At 39.2% G+C, this 19,114-nt stretch overlaps 2 non-coding genes across 2 annotated transcripts; one reads left to right on the plus strand and one right to left on the minus strand.

The window, feature by feature from the left end:
* The first annotated feature begins 3,537 nt into the window (after positions 1–3,537).
* On the plus strand, positions 3,538–3,610 carry trnak-uuu. The gene has a single exon. It is a non-coding gene; the product is annotated as a tRNA-Lys (tRNA).
* Positions 3,611–18,023: 14,413 nt separating this feature from the next.
* On the minus strand, positions 18,024–18,096 carry trnar-ccu. The gene has a single exon. It is a non-coding gene; the product is annotated as a tRNA-Arg (tRNA).
* Positions 18,097–19,114: the final 1,018 nt, after the last annotated feature.

A 19,114-nucleotide genomic window follows, 5' to 3' on the forward strand; every position in this document is an offset into this window, starting at 1 on the left:
GCAGGGACAAGATAAGAAATGTATCAACTAATAGTATCAAATTAGAACAGTTTGGGGTCGGCGACACCCCTTCCAGAGCTGCTTTAGTGGGTGAAAAATGACACTTAACACTTCAATATTACAAAAACGGTCACACATAGAAAATTTAAAGTAATTGGTAAAATTTGTTAACTATCTGAAAACAACTAGTTGTTTGAAGGTGAACAACCCCTTTAATGGGCACATGGGCAGATTCACGGAGATTAGTCGCCTCAGTGACTAATGGCCTCTTCTTTGGGGTGACAATCTCCCCGAACTGCCTTCCCCTACCTTTCAGCCAGCTATAATGAAAAATCGTGGTGCTTCATTTTCCCAAGTCGCCTGAAGTTGCCTCACGAGGAAACTTCGGGCAACTTCAGAAAATGAAGCACTTTGAGTGCTATCCCGCTGGTGATTTTTCATTATAGCCGACGGGAAGGTAGGGGAAGGCAGTTTAGGGAGATTGTCGCCCCGAAGAAGAGGCAATTTGTTGCCGGGGTGACTAATCTCCCCGAACCTGCCCATTTTCCCTTACCCTAAGGACAGAGACTGAGAAAAAGTTGAATGTTAAAAAAAAAAAAGTCTTATTTAGGTTTAGGTGGAGCAAAGTAATTTCTAGATAACCTTTCACTTCCCACAACAAGAGGGCCAGTTGCGCAATGGATAACGCATCTGACTACGGATCAGAAGATTGTAGGTTTGACTCCTACCTGGCTCGGCTCTTTTAAAACTGTATCATTAAAATTCTCAGTAAAATTAACTTCTCTAAGCTAATTGTTATGGGCTTTTAAATTTCATCTAAGTGAGTTAGCTATAAAAACATTACACTTACCTGATGGAAGAGTCATGCGGAATAACCGGCACTCTTTAAATTCACAGACTGCATTAATCTGGAAAAAGAAGAGGTGGAGCAAACCATTTTGGGCAAAGTGGGTGGGATCTGGCATTGTGTTCCTCCCCCTTGAGTCTGCAACAATACTGGAAGTAGTATGCTTACATCTGCAGAAACAATGAGATTAATATAAAGCATATGTCATTAAACATTTAAATCAGAAACAAGCATGGCTTTCAGTCGCCCCCCCCCCCACCCATAGTGTCTCTCTATGGCAGTGATCCCCAACCAGTAGCTCGTGAGTAACATATGGTTCTCCAACCCCTTGGATGTTGCTCCCAGAGGCCTCACAGCAGGAGCTTATTTTTTAATTCCAGGCAAGTTTTGGTTGTATAAAAACCAGGTGCACTGCCAAACAGAGACTCAATGTAGGTTAACAATCCACATAGGGGCTACCAAATGGCCAATCACAGCACTTATTTGGCACCCCAAGAACATTCTTCATGCTAGTGTTGCTCCCCAACTCCTTTTACTTCTGAATGTTGCTCACGGGTTCAAAAGGTTGGGGATCCCTGCTCTATCATATCTTATAGCATTTGCCAGAATTTCCAGTCTGGAAACACTAAAAATCCTTTTTATATGTTATTTATACATATCTCAATATCCTGATAAGTATGCAAATCACAGAGAGAGCTGAGAGAAAGCAAACGAAGAGGCAGAACTTGCTGCTAAGTGCTCTTTATTGCACACAACATGTTTCGGGCCCAAAGCCCTTTATCACACTTGATAAAGGGCTTTGGGCCCGAAACATGTTGTGTGCAATAAAGAGCACTTAGCAGCAAGTTCTGCCTCTTCGTTTGCTTTCTCTCAGCTCTCTCTGTGATTTGCATATATCCTACACCTGGAGCGGGGGTGCTTCGCTGAGATTGAGAGCATAGCTGCCAGTTCCCCAGTCATCCTGTTATATTGTTCAATCCTGATAAGTATGGCTCTGTTGGGTGTTGTAGTTTAACAGTAGCCTGAGGGGTACATGGATGACCTTACATATATATTTGTTTTTTGAGAAAGTTCAACCTGTCTGTAGTGATGGGCGAATTTGCGCCGTTTGGCTTCGCCAAAAAATACGCGAATTTCGTGATACGGTGAAAAATTCGCGAAACGGCACCGGCGTCTCGTTTTTGACGCCGGCGCCCGTTTTTTTTACACCGGCGCCTGTTTTTTGACACCGGCGCCCGTTTTTTGACGCCGGTGCCAGTTTTTGATTTTTTTCTGCGAATTTCCGCGGGCGTTTTGCGAATTTTCGCGGGCGTTTTGCGAATTTATTCGCTGGCGGCGAATCGCGCAACTTCGCCACGAATTTGCGCCTTGCGGATAAATTCGCCCATCACTACCTGTCTGCCCTGCTGTACTAGAACACCCTGTAACCCCTTTACAGTACACTGGGAACAGAAATGAGTACAATCAACATTGTTATTTCACAGCCCTGACACTTAAATGTTGAGCCCAATTAGCTCAGTCGGTAGAGCATCACACTTTTAATCTAATGGTCCACCGTTCAAGTCCCTGTTTCTGCGCACAATTTGATTTGATCCCATTCCACATAAATCAGAAAAATTTACTATAAATAGTAGATTTTAAAATATATTCAGTAACTTAGTGTTTTCATAGGTAATTCTAAAATAAGTTCTTATCTGTAAATAAAGCTCACAAATTCTCTGATTTAACATGTAGGAAGAAGGTTAATAGTAAGTGCTAATTTTGACAATTAAATGTTATTCAATGGGAAGTGCTTTTGGGAAGGGGAAGTGACCTTTCTTAGCCTCATCAAGAGAGCAATGATTTTAGATTCCTACCGCACACCTCCAATTCACCAATCCTGCAGTAGTGGTGCGTCCTTCCGTTGACCCGGCCGGGCCACCCAAACAACGTGTATTTTTGAAGAAAACGGATCCGCACACACAGATTGTTGCAGTCGGGGAGTATCCCCTTTTATTTGCCACCAAACATTCAACGTTTCGGGGGGGCACACCCTCCCTTCATCAGGATCGACCTGATGAAGGGAGGGTGTGCCCCCCCGAAACGTTGAATGTTTGGTGGCAAATAAAAGGGGATACTCCCCGACTGCAACAATCTGTGTGTGCGGATCCGTTTTCTTCAAAAATACTCATCAAGAGAGGCCACTCAGATGAAATACTCTGGGATATTTAAATGTACGTGATCAATATTCTTGTGATTTTTGGTAGATATGGATTAGGTAGTCCAGAAAGCTACTGACTGGTTTAAAAAGGGTTACTTTTAGTGATGAGCAAATTTATTTTTCAGACATGGATTTGTGGCAAGATTTCACACTTCGCCACCTTCAATTTTTTTCACGAAACTGCGGCAAAAATTCACTGCTGAAAATTTAGCCACGACAAAATTGTCACAGAGACAAAAAAGTCGCCATAAGAAAAAATGGTCATTGATTTTAATGCTTTTGGAGGGAGAAAAAATTGTCGCACAAGTAAAAAATTGTCACAAGTAAAAAAAAATGTTAACGTCCATTGACTTCAATGGTAATTTTTCAGCGAAGCGAAAAGGGTCAGATTCATTCGTCGCTAGTTACTTTATACCAGTAGACACATACTGTATATTACAACAACTAATCCTTTTCAGTGAAACAAAGTGTCAAACCAGCAATAGCGAGAGCCCAGATAGCTCAGTCGGTAGAGCATCAGACTTTTAATCTGAGGGTCCAGGGTTCAAGTCCCTGTTTGGGCGCTGCATTTTCTTGTTACCCTGTTTGATTGTTCGTTTTCGGTTTACCCCATTGTATATTAATTCAGTTGAAAGTTAATAGTTTTCATTTTGAGACAGGTAAGTAAATACAATCACTTGCGGGTGCCTAACATTTGCCAGTCAGGATCAACCTGTTTCTGGTTGGTATGTTTTTGCCATCCATAAGAAAAGCAAGAAAACACTGGCACAGCATGGGTTGCTTCTAGCAGGGAAACCCCTTGCTCATTTATTGCCGATGCAACGTTTCGGGGCGTAACCCCTTTGTCAAGCATGGATGCTTTCTTTCTTTCTTTTCTGACTCCCTTTGCCATCCTTAACCAACAGTTTTTTTCCACCTGTACTTTTTGCATAATTTTTAAGTTTAGTAATTAAATATGTAAATTTTTATTTCTTACACTAAACAGGGCAACATCTTCTATTGACTCTTAATTAGTAACGATTAGGCAAAAATTTGCACACGCACACCTGGCCTCTCCAAACGATTAAGTACGGTGCCTGGGGTATAGGAGGATGGCCCCTCCACACTTAATGAATACAAAGTAACTCCAGCACACGTAACTTGCTCAAGGGATTGCTCCCGTGTTTAATGTCAATCCAACAATACAACGTTTCGGGGGCGTGCCCCTTCGTCAGGTTTTATTGTTGGATTGACATTAAACACGGGAGCAATCCCTTGAGCAAGTTACGTGTGCTGGAGTTACTTTGTACTCTTAATTAGTAACCAATTGCAAACAATCAGCAATTGTTGTCAGATTTTAAAGCTTTGCATACCCCGGGCAATCACTGTAACATTTAAGTTTTGTCATGTGCCCTTTTGTCAGAGGGTGCAATGTTCCATAAAGGCTGATTAATATTAAGGCAGTGTTATTTAAAAGGGAACTATTGCGGAAAAAAAATAATATCAATTACTATGCTTCTTACGACCCCATTTCAGCACAATAATTCACCATGCACAGAGCAATGTCCATACAGAATGGGTTTGCTGAGTTGGGAATGAAACAAAAACTGTTGTTGGGATAACACATGTCATGTTAAATAAACAATGTAGCAGCATACTTTCTTCACTGGTGTATCTGTTCCCACATACATTTACTTTGGAATTGCAACCTTACTTCATTGAGGACATACAATTTGGGATTCAGATATTGGGATAGGGTTGCCACCTGTCCGGTTTTGACCCGGACAACCCAGTATTTTGAAGGGCTGCCCATGTCAAAATTTCCTGCCCGCTTTTCCAAATAAGGAAAATTGGGTAGGATTGCCATGATTGACACGATCACTGCATCAAAGCCCTGCCCCCTGATGTCACAACCACTCCCACATACATCATGTTCACATCCATGATGTGATGTCACTGCCCCGCCCCCTGCCTGGCCTCAGACATATGGAAAGGTGGCAACCCTATATCGGAGTAATCAATATCTTCACAACCTGGTCCAGAAATTTACATATCATTGATGTTGGGGATCTGACCAACAAACAATGATTTCAATATTAAGCAAAAACCTTCAGAGCAAAGTTGAGGATGTTTTAGCAGAAAAGTGACTTTATATAAACCCCCTTGCTTGTTTGATCTCATAGTAACCTTAAAGATGGAGGCAAGTTTAATTTTGAACCATTTCAATTGACTTCACATATGTTTCAATGATATACATAAGGTCAACTCATAGTTAGACTATCAGAGCTGCGATATTCAAATCTGTCCTCAGGAAATCTATGAATAGTGCAAATGGAGGGGGAGTGAGTTTAGAAATTAAAGGTTTACAGCAGATATTAATGCTTTCATTTGAGTTATCTGAACTGGAACCTATTGGGTGGGATAAGAGTAGAAAACTGGGTGCAGACTTACCTGCTTTCTACTACTGCCAACATGCTCTAGGTCCTGGTTCTGTGCTGGGTCAATTCAATATAGATGAGAACAGCACCTTCTTGATAAGATAAAAGGCCTTTATTTAATCATGGCACAGACCAACAATAGCAACGTTTCAAGCCATCTCTGGCTCTTTATCAAGCTAACACACCTGGTCACAAAGATTTCCTTTTAAACAAGTAAAAACAGCGCCATCTATTGACAAAATTGCAACAAAGTAACAGCAATTAACATATAGTATAAAGCATACTTGTATCCATTTTAACTGTGGCCACTTGGCACAAAAGTTATTCAGCTTTTCTTCAATAGTATGTGCTGGAATCAATTACCTGTAAAAACACAACAATAAAAAATACTATAAAAACACAGATATCTTTTTTATAAAATAGTATGTAACTCATACTCTCTATTAAGGCCATTAGGCGTGAGAGTATCGAGGCGACGAATCCAAGAGGCTTCCTTCTTGAGTAGCCTTTTCGCTCTGTCACCCCCACGCCGTAGTGGGGGGACATGGTCAACCACTTGGAATTTGAGCTGGTGTATCCCATGTCCCAACTCCACAAAATGGCCCGCAACTGCTTGATCTACCTTTTTCGTTTTTATAGCAGATTTATGCTCTCTAATTCTATCTCTGACCTGGCGAGTGGTCTGTCCTACATATAAGAATCCACACGGACATTTTATTACATAAATAGCAAACATAGTCAGGCAGGTATAGTATCCATTGATGTTTATCGGGGTACCTTTTCTGGGATGGTAAACATGGGGGCCTTTAAGGCAATTCGTGCAACAATTGCAACTCAAACAAGGAAAAGTACCGTGCTTTTTAGACTGCAGTAGCGACTGGATGTCTTTTTTTCCCCCAATATCAGATTGCACCAAAGATGACCCAATTGTACGACCCCTTTTATACGACATCATGGGAGGTGATTGAAAACTCGGGATATTTGGAATCCCGTCCCTCAGTACCCGCCAATGTTTGCGAAGGATATTTGCTATCTGAGGACTTATACTATTATATGTAGTGACAAATGGTATACGATCCAATGGCCTACGGGGACGTCCCTGTAACATATTCTCTCGACTAGAGAGTTCAACTTCAGAGCTGGGTCAACTCAATTCTCTTAAAAGAAGGCGGGGACTGTAGACAGGTGTCAGGTTTACTATTATCAAGAAGTAGTAGTGAAAGCAGCTTGGGGAGGTTTCCTCTTGCTGGTTAGCACAAGGTAGCTAAAAGTAAAAGAATTGTAGGAAACCAGTGAGAAAAACAGTCTATTGAGAAAGGGTAAATAGCACCTACTCATTTATTAATGAAATCCACTCTGTGGCCTTTTCTACAGAGCAAGTCACTAGAACAGGAGTGCCCATACTTTATTAATGTGAGGTCTACTTTTAGTAATGATTTCCCATTATGATCTATGTCCATAAAAGCTTTGTTAGCATTCTGTTCCATGGAATAATGTATAACATTATATTTAACCAACAACCATTTCTTATGTAACTTTAATGTAATATATTATCTGAATGAAAACAATGAAACAAGAGGGTGATTTAAACAAGCTGTTTGTTGACAGTGTCTTGAGATCTACTGATCACCAGCTAAAGGTCTACAGGAAGATCCTGTAGACCCCTGGCTATGATGAAGGTGATTTTAGGCAAATGATCTTTCCCTCACTTTTGCTATGAATTCCAGAGCATTCACCCATAATCATGGGTCACCTGTGAAGTTCAAAAAAAGCACCCGCAAACCCCCCCCCCCCGGGAACCGAACAGGTGGCCATAGACACACAGATAATATTGTACAAAATTTTTTTTGCATGATATGCGGTGAGTGTATGGTGGGAGGTGAGCTGACTGATATTGGCAGAAGACTTGGATATCGGTTGGCTCGTAAATTGGGCTGGATGTAAAATTTTAATCAAGCGCCTTTGAAGGCACCGAACATCTGCCATTGTTAGTGCTGAATCATCAGAGAAAGGTAGAATTCTATGTGTATTGAAATGAACTATCTTTCTTGGAAAGATCTTTTCCATGAAAGAACATAATTGTAACATCTATGGCCACCTTAAGCCCCCCATAGACGCGACAATTCTTCTTGCCGAACGACCGATTTTAGGGAAGTCCGACCAATCCTTCGAAATTATCGTGTGGTTAGTGGGATTCGAACGATCGTACATCTTACGATTTTTCGGCCGACATCTGTCAGGAAATTGATCGGCCGGGTCAAAAAATCTTTGTCGGCACCAGTGCGATCTATTTATATTTGCAGGGCCAAGCAGGCAGCTCCCCTTTGTTTTCCTGGCAAATTGGTCTTTTTAGTTGATGGTAAATTCATACGATCGTACGATCGTTTCGAGAAGATCGTGGTCTCACGACCAGGATCTGATCTTTTAAAAATCTCAACATCTATGGCCAGCTTTAAACAGAGTTAGAAGACTCTGGGTCCCATAGCTTCAGGGTCTGCTTCCTCTAGGTATGCCACAGGATTGAGCACTCTTCAGGAGCAGAGGAGCCATGGCACTGTGGAAAGCCATTTGGCTGTAGAGTCATGTAATGGAAAATAAGCTATAGGGAAATAATTTTCATAATGCCAATCCTCATCTCAGGGGGCACTGTTTCACAGTCTGTTGGTGATTTTTCTTTCTCATTTACAGAGAAAGCAGAAATAAATTGTAATACAATACAATAAAGTCAAGTTGACCATATCCTGATAGAATTACTCATTTGGAAAGGTCAACTAATAAGCATATCTTTGGCCCATTTGCTGGGCCTTATCTGACTGATCATTTTATCCCTGGGCCAAGGATCATATATTAATGCAAAACAGTCAAACAGTGACATGTTGATTTTAAACCAAAAAAGTTGAACATCCTTTTTAATGTATGTACTGTATAGTGCATTATTTTATGTGGTTACACGGCTAGCTCAGTCGGTAGGTCATGAGACTCTTAATCTCAGGGTCGTGGGTTTGAGCCCCACTTTGGTTGCTGCTTTTCCCCCCCCCCAATTTTCTTCATACAGGTATGGGACCTATTATCAAGAGTGCTTGGGATCTGGGGCTTTTGGGATAATGGGTCTTTCTGTAATTTGGATCTTTACACCTTAAGACTACTAGAAAATCATGGAAACATTAAATAAACCCAATAGGCTAGTTTTGCTTACAATAAGGTTTAATTATATTTCCGTAGGGATCAAGTACAATGTATTGTTTTATTATAATAGAGAATTTTTTTTTTTACAAATTTGGATTATTTGATTACAATGGAGTCTATGGGAGACGGCCATAATTCAGAACATTCTGGATAATGGGTTTCCTGATAATGGATCCCATACCTGTACATTTAATCTGCTTAATAATCAATTTAACTCTAACAAACTCAATAGGCTGGTTCTGCCTAATTCATTTAATTAATAATTAATTGATTTAATCTTGGTTTGGATCAAGTACAAGGTGCTGTTTTACTATTACAAAGAATAAAGAAACAGTTTTTAAAAATTTGGATTATTTAGAAAAAATGGAGTATATCGGGGATAGCCTTCCCATAATTTGGAGCTTTATAGATAAATGCAATATGCATCATAACAAAATTAGACAGGTGCATAAATGTGGGCACCCCAACAGAGATATTACATCAATGCTTAGTTGAGCTCCTTTTGCAAACGTAACAGCCTCCTATAGCCTTTGATGAGTGTCTGGATTTGGCCATACAAAATCTCTCCAGTTCAGTTAAATTTAATGGCTGCTGAGCATGGACAGTCTGCTTCAAATCATCCCACAGATTTTCCTTGATGTTCAAGTCAAGCGACTGTGACGGCCATTCCAGAATATTGTACTTCTCTCTCTACATAAATGCCTTTGTAGAGTTCAAAGTGTGTTTAGGGTCATTATCTGGGAACATCTAACACCTGCGTATCTTCAACTTTGTGACTGATGCTTGAACATTATCCAATATTTGTTGATATTGGATTGAATTCATCTGACCCTTGACATTAACCCAGTCAGTGAACTAGCCACACAGCCCCAGGGCATGATGGAACCTCCCCCAAATTTGACAGTATGTATCAGGTGTATTTCTTGGAATGCGGTGTTCTTTTTCCACCAGTTGCTTTTTGTTATGACCAAATAACTAAATTTTTGTCTCATTGGTCCAAAGCACTTTGTTCCAAAATGACTGTGGCATGTCTAAATGAACTTTTAGATACAACAAGCGACTCTGTTTATGGTGTAAGTGCAGAAAGGGCTTCTTTCTCATCACCCTGCCATACATAGATGTTCTTTGTGCAAATTGCGCTGAATTGTAGAACGATGTACAGATACACCATCTGCAGAAAGATGTTCTTGCAGGTCTTTGGAGGTGATCTTTGGTTTGTCATTCTCACACTCCTGCATTTTTCTTGGCCTGCCAGACCTGGGTTTTACAGCAACTGTGCCTGTGGTCTTCCATTTCCTGATTCCATTCCTTACAGTTGAAACTGACAGTTTAAACCACTGAGACCTCTGAAGCCTCTAGCTTTCTGTATCCTTCCTCCAGGTGTGACCTTACCCTAAACCATGATACTGAACAATCTTTGTTTTCAGATCTTTTGAGAGTTGCTTTAAGGATCCCATGCTGTCACTCTTCAGAGGAGAGTCAAACAGAAGCACAACTTGCTATTGGCCACCTTAAATACCTTGTCTCATGATTTGACACACCTGCCTATGAAGTTCAAGGCTGAACAGGGTAATCCAATCAATCTGGTGTTTGCCAATAATGAGTATTGAGCAGTTACATTCAAATTAGCAAAATTACAACATTTTTGCACACCCAGTTTTTCACATTTGCTTTAATTTCATAAAACTGAATACTGCTTCACTAAAAATGTTTGTTCAGCAAACACAACAGTACTCAGATGTTCCTGGAAATGAAAGACATACCACTGTTATCTTTTTTGTTGAAACTGGAGTAAATTATTATGGAGGCTAAGAGGGTTTCCCAAACTTTTTCATATGACTGTAGGTATCAGCCTGAGGGGCACCACCAATACCAGTTTCTATTATATAGGGTATTTTAACATATGTAATATGTTGTTTAAAAAATCTGTATTACATGGTGTATAAAAAAAATCTGTATTACATCTTATGGTTCTGGTGCTTATAAATAATTTCTATGCTAAGTTTTAAGAGGGATATTGTAGTTCATTTTCAATGTTAAATTGGTAACGCCAATAAGGAAGAACAGAAAATGTCATTAGGTATAACATTTCAAAAAATATAATGTCTTGTTGCCAGAGTTCAGGGGCCAATGTTGCTTGATACATAAGTTTCATAAGCTCCTTTGTAAATTATGTATGTTTCTGGGCAAGTCAGGGCAGCTTTTGTGAAAGTTAGAGTAATTGTATACTGTAACCCAGTACTGTGAGGTTTAAAGGGTAACATGGGGGCATATTAATGGCATGTGCTTTCTGTCTCCACTTTCACGCTCATAAATTGTTGTAGCTCACCGTGATCATATAGAGGTTTGTTGTGGCCGCAGCAACTCCAGGTCATGGCAGATGTTTTCCAAATAGACCATGTCATCCAAAGCCATGTTGCTCAGGCAGTGCAAAGGGTTAACACTGGAAACATGTGGTTTTAGGTCAACAAAAAAAACCTTAATTGGACTCTGCAGGGGGGAAACAAATCAAATATGTTGATTATAGGAAAAGGATTATAGGAAAGGAGCCATATCCCCTCTATCAAAGGATTCACATCCTCATAACTCACATATTGGTTATGAGTAGATGGTACCAAACAGGGCCAGCGTATAACCAACAGTTAGGAGGGATGATTCCTGGGGGACTGTTACTTTTTATTACTAATCTTTCTATTTAGGACTTTCTTATTAATTTTCCAGAGGCCATCCCTCTAGGCTATAGGAAAGGGGGGAATAGGGGGTTCTGCACGGAAGGACAGTGATGCTGTGGAATGCCCTGCTGGGTGTTGTTATGATGGCAGATTCTATTAATGCTGATTATTTCTTGGACAAACATAATATCCAAGGCTATTGTGATACTAAAATATACAGTTAGTACAGATATTATTATAAATAGTTTGCATGTATATAGGTTGATATGAGGGTGTGTATGTATGTATGTATGTATGTATGTATGTACACTTGTATTCATTTAAAAGGGGTGAACTTGAGATGATGTATTATTTCAATAACATACAAATATAGAAAAACGTGTTGTTAAAGGGATACTGTCATGGGAAAAATTTTTTTTCAAAATTAATCAGTTAATAGTGCTGCTCCAGCAGAATTCTGCACTGAAATCCATTTCTCAAAAGAGCAAACAGATTTTTTTATATTCAATTTTGAAATCTGACATGGGGCTAGACATTTTGTCAATTTCCCAGCTGCCCCAAGTCATGTGACTTGTGCTCTGATAACCTTCAATCACTCTTTACTGCTGTACTGCAAGTTGGAGTGATATCACCCCCCTCCCTTTCCCCCCAGCAGCCAAACAAAAGAACAATGGGAAGGTAACCAGATAGCAGCTCCCTAACACAAGATAACAGCTGCCTGGTAGATCTAAGAACAGCACTCAATAGTAAAAACCCATGTCCCACTGAGACACATTCAGTTTTATTGAGAAGGAAAAACAGCAGCCTGCCAGAAAGCATTTCTCTCCTAAAGTGCAAGCACAAGTCACATGACATGGGGCCGCTGGGTAATTGACAAAATGTCTAGCCCCATGTCAGATTTCAAAATTGAATATAAAAAAATCTGTTTGCTCTTTTGAGAAATGGATTTCAGTGCAGAATTCTGCTGGAGCAGCACTATTAACTGATTCATTTTGAAAAAAAAATTTTTTTCCCATGACAGTATCCCTTTAAAAGAACCTTCTCTGACCGGGAATCAAACCCAGGCCACAGTGGTGAAAGCACCAAATCCTAACCAGTAGAACACCAGGGAGAGATAACTTGCAGTGTTCAATTAGCATTTAAAATTTCTAACATATTGGTTTCATTGCTCTATTGTTTACCTTTTGGCCCACAGAAACTTGCTGAATGTACCTTGCCTCAAGTGATAGCTGCATTAGTCAACGCTCTTTCAAGAGGCTTGGATGATTCCTTGAACAAACATAATTTCATCGGCTATTCTGCTACTAAAACCTATAATATGATAGATATTGGTGGATATTGTTCATGTGAATGTATAGAGGGGTTGTGTATGTATGTGCAATGGGTTTTATTTGGAGGGGTTGAACTTCATGTACTTTTGTCTTTTTAACCAATTTTATGCCACTGGGGCATGTAAAAGGTTTTTTTCACTTTAAGTGCTGTGTGCATTCAAAGCCGGTTGCATGAGCTTTGGGGAGAAAAGTTGCCGCTTCTTTATTTAACTAAGAGCAAACTGGCAATACTTGAAATGTAAACATATCAATAAGATTTTAGAGGGGGAAAAATTGTGTACGTTTCACATAATGACTGAAAAAGTAAAAAAAAAAATTTCTCCTTCAGTTTAAGATGCCCTTTGTTTTTCTTCATTAAACCTCGATTAAACAATTGGATTTTAATATATTTCAGACAGTAGAAGATTGCGTCAAGCCATCATTTGTAAAGGGACAGCTATTTAATTCCAAAACATTTCATGGAAATACGAAGCACAGAAAACATTAAAGTGAAAAAAGTAAAATCCAAAAAGATGAGAAATGGTGTAGGACAGAGTAACTAACTCAGAGAGGCAAATCTCAACCACGTTGATGATAGATGTGCAGGAGGTGCATAGATCTTATAGTTTTGCTACATGCATTTGAAAACATACTTAGAAGAACTTGGCAAGTTGGCCCTAAACAATCACATTTAAGCTATTAAATCCGTGCATTGCTTTTTTCCCCTTTGTTTTTGCAGTGCTTTTTCTTTTTCTTACATGGGGGAGGACAGGCCCGGACTGGAAAACTGTGGGTTCTGGCAAATGCCAGAGGGGCTGCTGTAAGATGCCATAGACAGTCATTATTTAGTGGGCTTGTGGGGGACTATTTGGGCTTCTGTGTACTTAAAATGCCATGGCCTATTTTGACTCTCAGTCCAGACCTGGGGAGGGCTGATAATAAAAGCAAGTGTCGACCACTCCCCTTTTTGAAACCACACACACTTTATACCACACTCATGTTATCAGGAGAAAAGACCATATCCACATAGGAAACACACAAAAAAAAACCAAATGGTTGGTACTCACTGCAAGAATATCACTCATCAATCATATGGGGAAACTTTATGTCATGTCAGAATAAGGCAGGCAGAGTATGGTACACACAGGCAGAGTCAGAGTAGGGCACACAAAGGCAGCATAGAGTGGGGCAGGTAGAAAGGTGTTAACAAAAAATTCCATTTGGTATAACATTTAAAAAAATATAATGTCTTGTTCCTAGAGTTCAGGGGCCAATGTTCTTGCTATGGGGCTCAGTAACTGGTCATTCCACTATTGAAAAGCTCATAAAAGAGATGTGATAATAATTCAATAGGTACATCTAAATATAAACAGCTGATGTTCCTCTATAATACATCATTCATTTTAATATCTCCATGATTTAATGTGTTCATAAAGCAAATCAGTTTATTGGGTGCCCTAAGTTTAACCCCTGGCTGCCCCTGTCACACTTCTCTGCCTTGTCATTGCATGTTGGAAGTTTCATAAGCTCATATGTAAATTATTTCGTTATGTAAGTCAGTGCAGCTTTTGTAAAAGTAATTTACAGTAATTGCATACAGTAACTGAGTACTGTGAGGTTTAAAGGTTAACATGGAGGCATTATAATATCATATACTTTCTGTCTCCACTCTTTTCTGCATCAAGTGATGTAGCTTGCCGTGATCGTATAATGGTTAGTTCTCTGCATTGTGGCCGCAGCAAATCTTTGCAGTGACAGAGCCGTGTGCTCTGTCACTGCAAAGTGTTGACAATGGAAACATTTGTTTTTAGGTCCACAAAAGGATCCTCAATTAGACACTTCTGTAGAGGGACTATGGAAAGGTGATATTTAGATCTGCTTTTGGAGACAATTTGGAGTCACACTAGTTGGGTAAGGAAAGCTGGGCCAGTCAGTTCTTTGGATCTGTTGATCAAAAAGAAAAGTGCAATGAGACTTGAACTGCAGGGGGGACAGTTATAAGAAAATATTGATAATAGGAAAGGATCCATATCCCCTCTGCCAAAGGATTCACATCCTTATAACTCTCATATTGGTCATGAGGAGATCACATGCTTCCTAATGGTACCAAACAGGGCCAGCATTTACCCAGCAGTTAGGAGGGATGATTCCTGGGGGACTACTTCTTTACATTGCTAATCTTTCTATTGAATCCTCTCCTATTCATTTTACATTCTCTTATTCAAATCAGTGCATGGCTGCTAGTTTAATTTGGACCCTTGGAACTACAAGATACAAACTGGCAATTTGTGCAGCTAAGTAGCAGATTATTTTCATAAATATAAAGTTATGCAGCAGGGATGTTAAAATATGCAGCCACTTCTACCCTTATTGAAACTGTGTTATGCAAATCCATAATGAATAAGGCTCATTGCATCAAAAGGTGTACAGATAGTTTCAGTTTATTATACCATGTTATCATTAGCCCAGCTAAATGGCACATTTTAAAAATAGAGATCTATTTATGCATAAAGTGGAAGAATGGCATCATCTGCCTGGGTAGCTCAGTTGCTTGAGCATGAGACTCCTAATCTCAGGGTTGTGGCTTCAAGCCCCATGTTCTATTGTATCTTGAGTTACTCACACAACCTTCAACATTCTTTGAGTCTTTGCAAATCATTACCTTCACAACTTGACCAGATGAGTTTTGTTCATCAACCATTTGTGACTGAATTTTTAGGCCCTTTTCATGTAATCAACTCATAATGAATAGATAATATTTTAGATAGCTTTTTATTTTGCCACATAAATTAGGAAGAATTATAGGCATGTTAATGTTTAATCTGTAAACTAAATCAAGATTTTTTATATACAAAAGTAATGCAGAGATATGTATATTAAATGCACTAGACATGCTAATGGAAATCCCCTTATGTAAAAACCAGATTAGAATTGTCAAGAAACACTTAACATACCACAATTAGTGTAAATTTAAATTTTTTAGATATTGAAAAAAAAAACTGCTTATTACTATATAAAAAAAACACAAATAGAGACCGCTCAAGCTCACCGCTTATCCTCCCCCTGCCAGGTGCTCAGTCTCTAGTGTCCCCACTGTATCACACGACAAACTTGAGATAGACGGCACTTCTGCGCAGGATTTATTGTAGCAGGTTGCTGGACAGAAGAGGCCTAATGCATTTTGCGATAAGATCCCTTAATCATAGGCTATGATTAAGGAATCTTATTCCGAAACATGTTAGGCCTCTTCAAAATGTCCATTTACAAATTATATACACAAAAAAGTTTGTGTTTGGAGACAGTGATATTTCTGTATTGGGTCATGTATCTACAAGGTGCCTATTGTGGAGGGCCAATGTAAGGGTGGCCAGACACGGGCAGATTAAAGCTGTTGATATCTGTCCTTTAGACCAATTTGGCAGTTTATCTGCCCATGTAGAGAGTGTTCCAACGGCTCTCCCTGATTGATATCAGGCAACAAAATGGCTGGATATCGATTGGGCAGGTTTGATTTCTTTTTTTAGTGATTGAGGACCACATTGCTAGTTGATGCGATCCTCATTGCTCCTTTCCTTCATTGTAATACAATCATTTGTCCCCAGGGCTAATGATCAGATTAACCCAATAACACCCTGCCTTTCATGGGCATATCGGTTAAGATCCTCTCAACTTTGCAAAATAAGCGGATCTTGTCATGTATGGCCACCTTAAGTTATGTAAATTCCTCAAATCCTACTTGCCCTTTAACTTAGCACCAATAAATTTATATATCACAGCATCCAAATCTGGACCAACATACACAAGTGTGGTTATATAGTCACTTCACAACGATTACTATCCACTAACCAAGTGCTATCAACACATATATAGTGAGAGTGGTGTGAAAAGTCATAATAACATGATTTCGATACTTGCACTTTTCTGCCTTGTTCTTCAAATTGCAACATTCATTGTGTGTTGAACGGACAGAGAAGATGTGCAATGGCATTCAGGAGTGAAGCAGTCTGGAGCAGCTCAGTCCAGAATGTGACAGAGAGACAGCTTGAGAGAGGATGAGAAGGAGAGTTGCTTAGTGACTAAGGGGTGTTATTATGAAATGGTGATTAGACAGTTCCCACAGAAGTTCAAAGCTGATTTTGTCTCTTTCATATTTGGATGATGGATTATCTCTATAATATACAAACCACGGCGTGGTTAAAACTTCATTCCTTGACCGGGAATCGAACCCGGGCTGCGGTGGTGAGAGCGCTGAATCCTAACCACTAGACCACCAGGGAGATCTGCCTTCCTATGTTACATTAGAATTTGAAATTTCTTACATATTGGTTTCACAGCTATATTGTTTACCTTTTTGGAGCAGTAACGTAACTGGAAGGGGGCGGGCCCTGGTGCGGAATGTGCCACCGAGCCCCCACCCACCTCCGTACCAGATTAGTCAATGCTCTTTTAAGAGGGGCAAATAGGCTTGGATGATTCCTTGAACAAGCAGAATATCATAGGCTAATCTGATACTAAAACCTATAATTAGTATAGATATTGGTTAATGTAGTTCATGTGAATGTATAGAGAGGTTGGTCTGGGTGTGTATGTGCAATGGGTTTCATTTGGAGGGGTTTCATTTGGAGGGGTTGAACTTGATGTACTTCTGTCTTTTTCAAACCAACTTTATGCCACTGGGGCAAGAGAAACTGTTTTTTTTTCAACTTTTAGTGCTGTGTGCATTCAAAGCAAGTCAGCTGCATGAATTTTGAGGAAAAAATTTGCCCCGTCTTTATTTAAATAAGAGCAAACTGGCAATACTTGAAAGGCAATCATATCATTATGATTTTAGAGGCAAAAAAGTTGTGTGCAATTCTACATAAAACAGGATGACTGAACATGTTTTAAAAAATGTTTTTTTACTTCAGATTAAGATGCCCTTTGTTTTTCATCATTAAACTTCGATTAAGCAACTGGATTTTAATATATTTTAGATAGTATAAGATTATGTCAAGTTATCAGTTTTAAGGAATCACATATTTAATTCCAAAACATTTCATGGAAATACGACGCACAGAAAATATTAAAGTGAAAAAGCAAAATTTAAAAACCTCTAAAAATAAGACAATGGTGTAGGACAGAATAACGAATACAGAGAGGCAAATCTCAAACCCCTTGATGACAGATGTGCAGGAGGTGCATAGATAGATTAAGCAAAGTATTGCATTTACTATGTTTTAGATAAAGCAGGTGATGAAAATAATGCATTTGAAGAACTTGGCACTAAAAAATCACATTTAGATAATAAATGCTTGTTTTGCTTTTGTCCCCTTGTTATTGCACTGCTAAAGTTTGAAAAGGTTTTTAAATTTGCAAGAAACCCATCTTTTAATTCCATAACAAAACCACAAGCACCCCAGATGGGACTCGAACCCACAATCCCTGGCTTAGGAGGCCAGTGCCTTATCCATTAGGCCACTGGGGCAAGTGAAAGCTTCTTAATAATGTTATCCTATGTTTGTTGTATATGTTTTCACCTCAATTTACAAATATTTACTTAATTGTTCAGCCCTAGGACCAAACAATTGGATTAAAATGATGGGAATGACCACTAATGTTTTTAAGATAAAGAAGTTACCTCATTTTTATGTATATTGGCTGGTCAACAGTGTCATTGCTTGATTGGTAACACCATTGAGAAAGAACAGAAAATTCCAGTTGGTATAACATTTAAAAAAATATAACAACTTGTTCCTAGAGTTCAGGGGACAATGTTCTTGCTATGGGGCTCAGTAACTGGTCATTCCACTGTTGGAAAGCTCATGTAGGAGATGCGAAAATAATTCAGTAAATATATCGCAATATAAAAAGCAGATGTTACTCTATAATACATCATACATTTTACTATTTAACCCCTGCCTGCCCCTGCAACACTTCTCTGCCCTGTCATTGCTTGATTCATAAGTTTTATTAGTTCCTATGTAATTTATGTATGTTTTAAGGTATGTCATGGAAGCTTTTGTGAAAGTTGCAGTAACTGCATACTGTAGCTCAGTACTGTGGGGTTTAAACATGAGGTTTAGATGAAAAGCTCTTCTCGCACTCCCTGACCTTCGTGTTGATTTCCCAATGCACGGTGACAAAGGGGTCGGCACCCTCCAACATCAAATGGGTAAGAAATCACTGGCACTCAAGCAGGGACAATCCCTTGCGTTTTATTAACAGAAAATGCAACGTTTCGGGGTTAGACCCCTTTATCAAGCATAAAATTTTTGTTGTGAGAGAAAGCTATTTAACACCCTCCTGCGTGACATCATACACTCATCATCAGTATTAGCATAAGTAATGAAAAAGTTAACTGCATAAATGACAAATGAAAAACAAGTGAATTATACAAAAATTGGCATAAAAATTGACATAGAAAATAGTAATCTCCGTTTATCACAAATTGTTATAGTCCCATAAAAGTTCATTTATTTAGCTGGATAAAATCAGTTGTAGAA

The sequence above is a fragment of the Xenopus laevis genome, chromosome 3S (genome assembly GCF_017654675.1).
Source record: "Xenopus laevis strain J_2021 chromosome 3S, Xenopus_laevis_v10.1, whole genome shotgun sequence".
Taxonomy (NCBI): Eukaryota; Metazoa; Chordata; class Amphibia; order Anura; family Pipidae; genus Xenopus; species Xenopus laevis.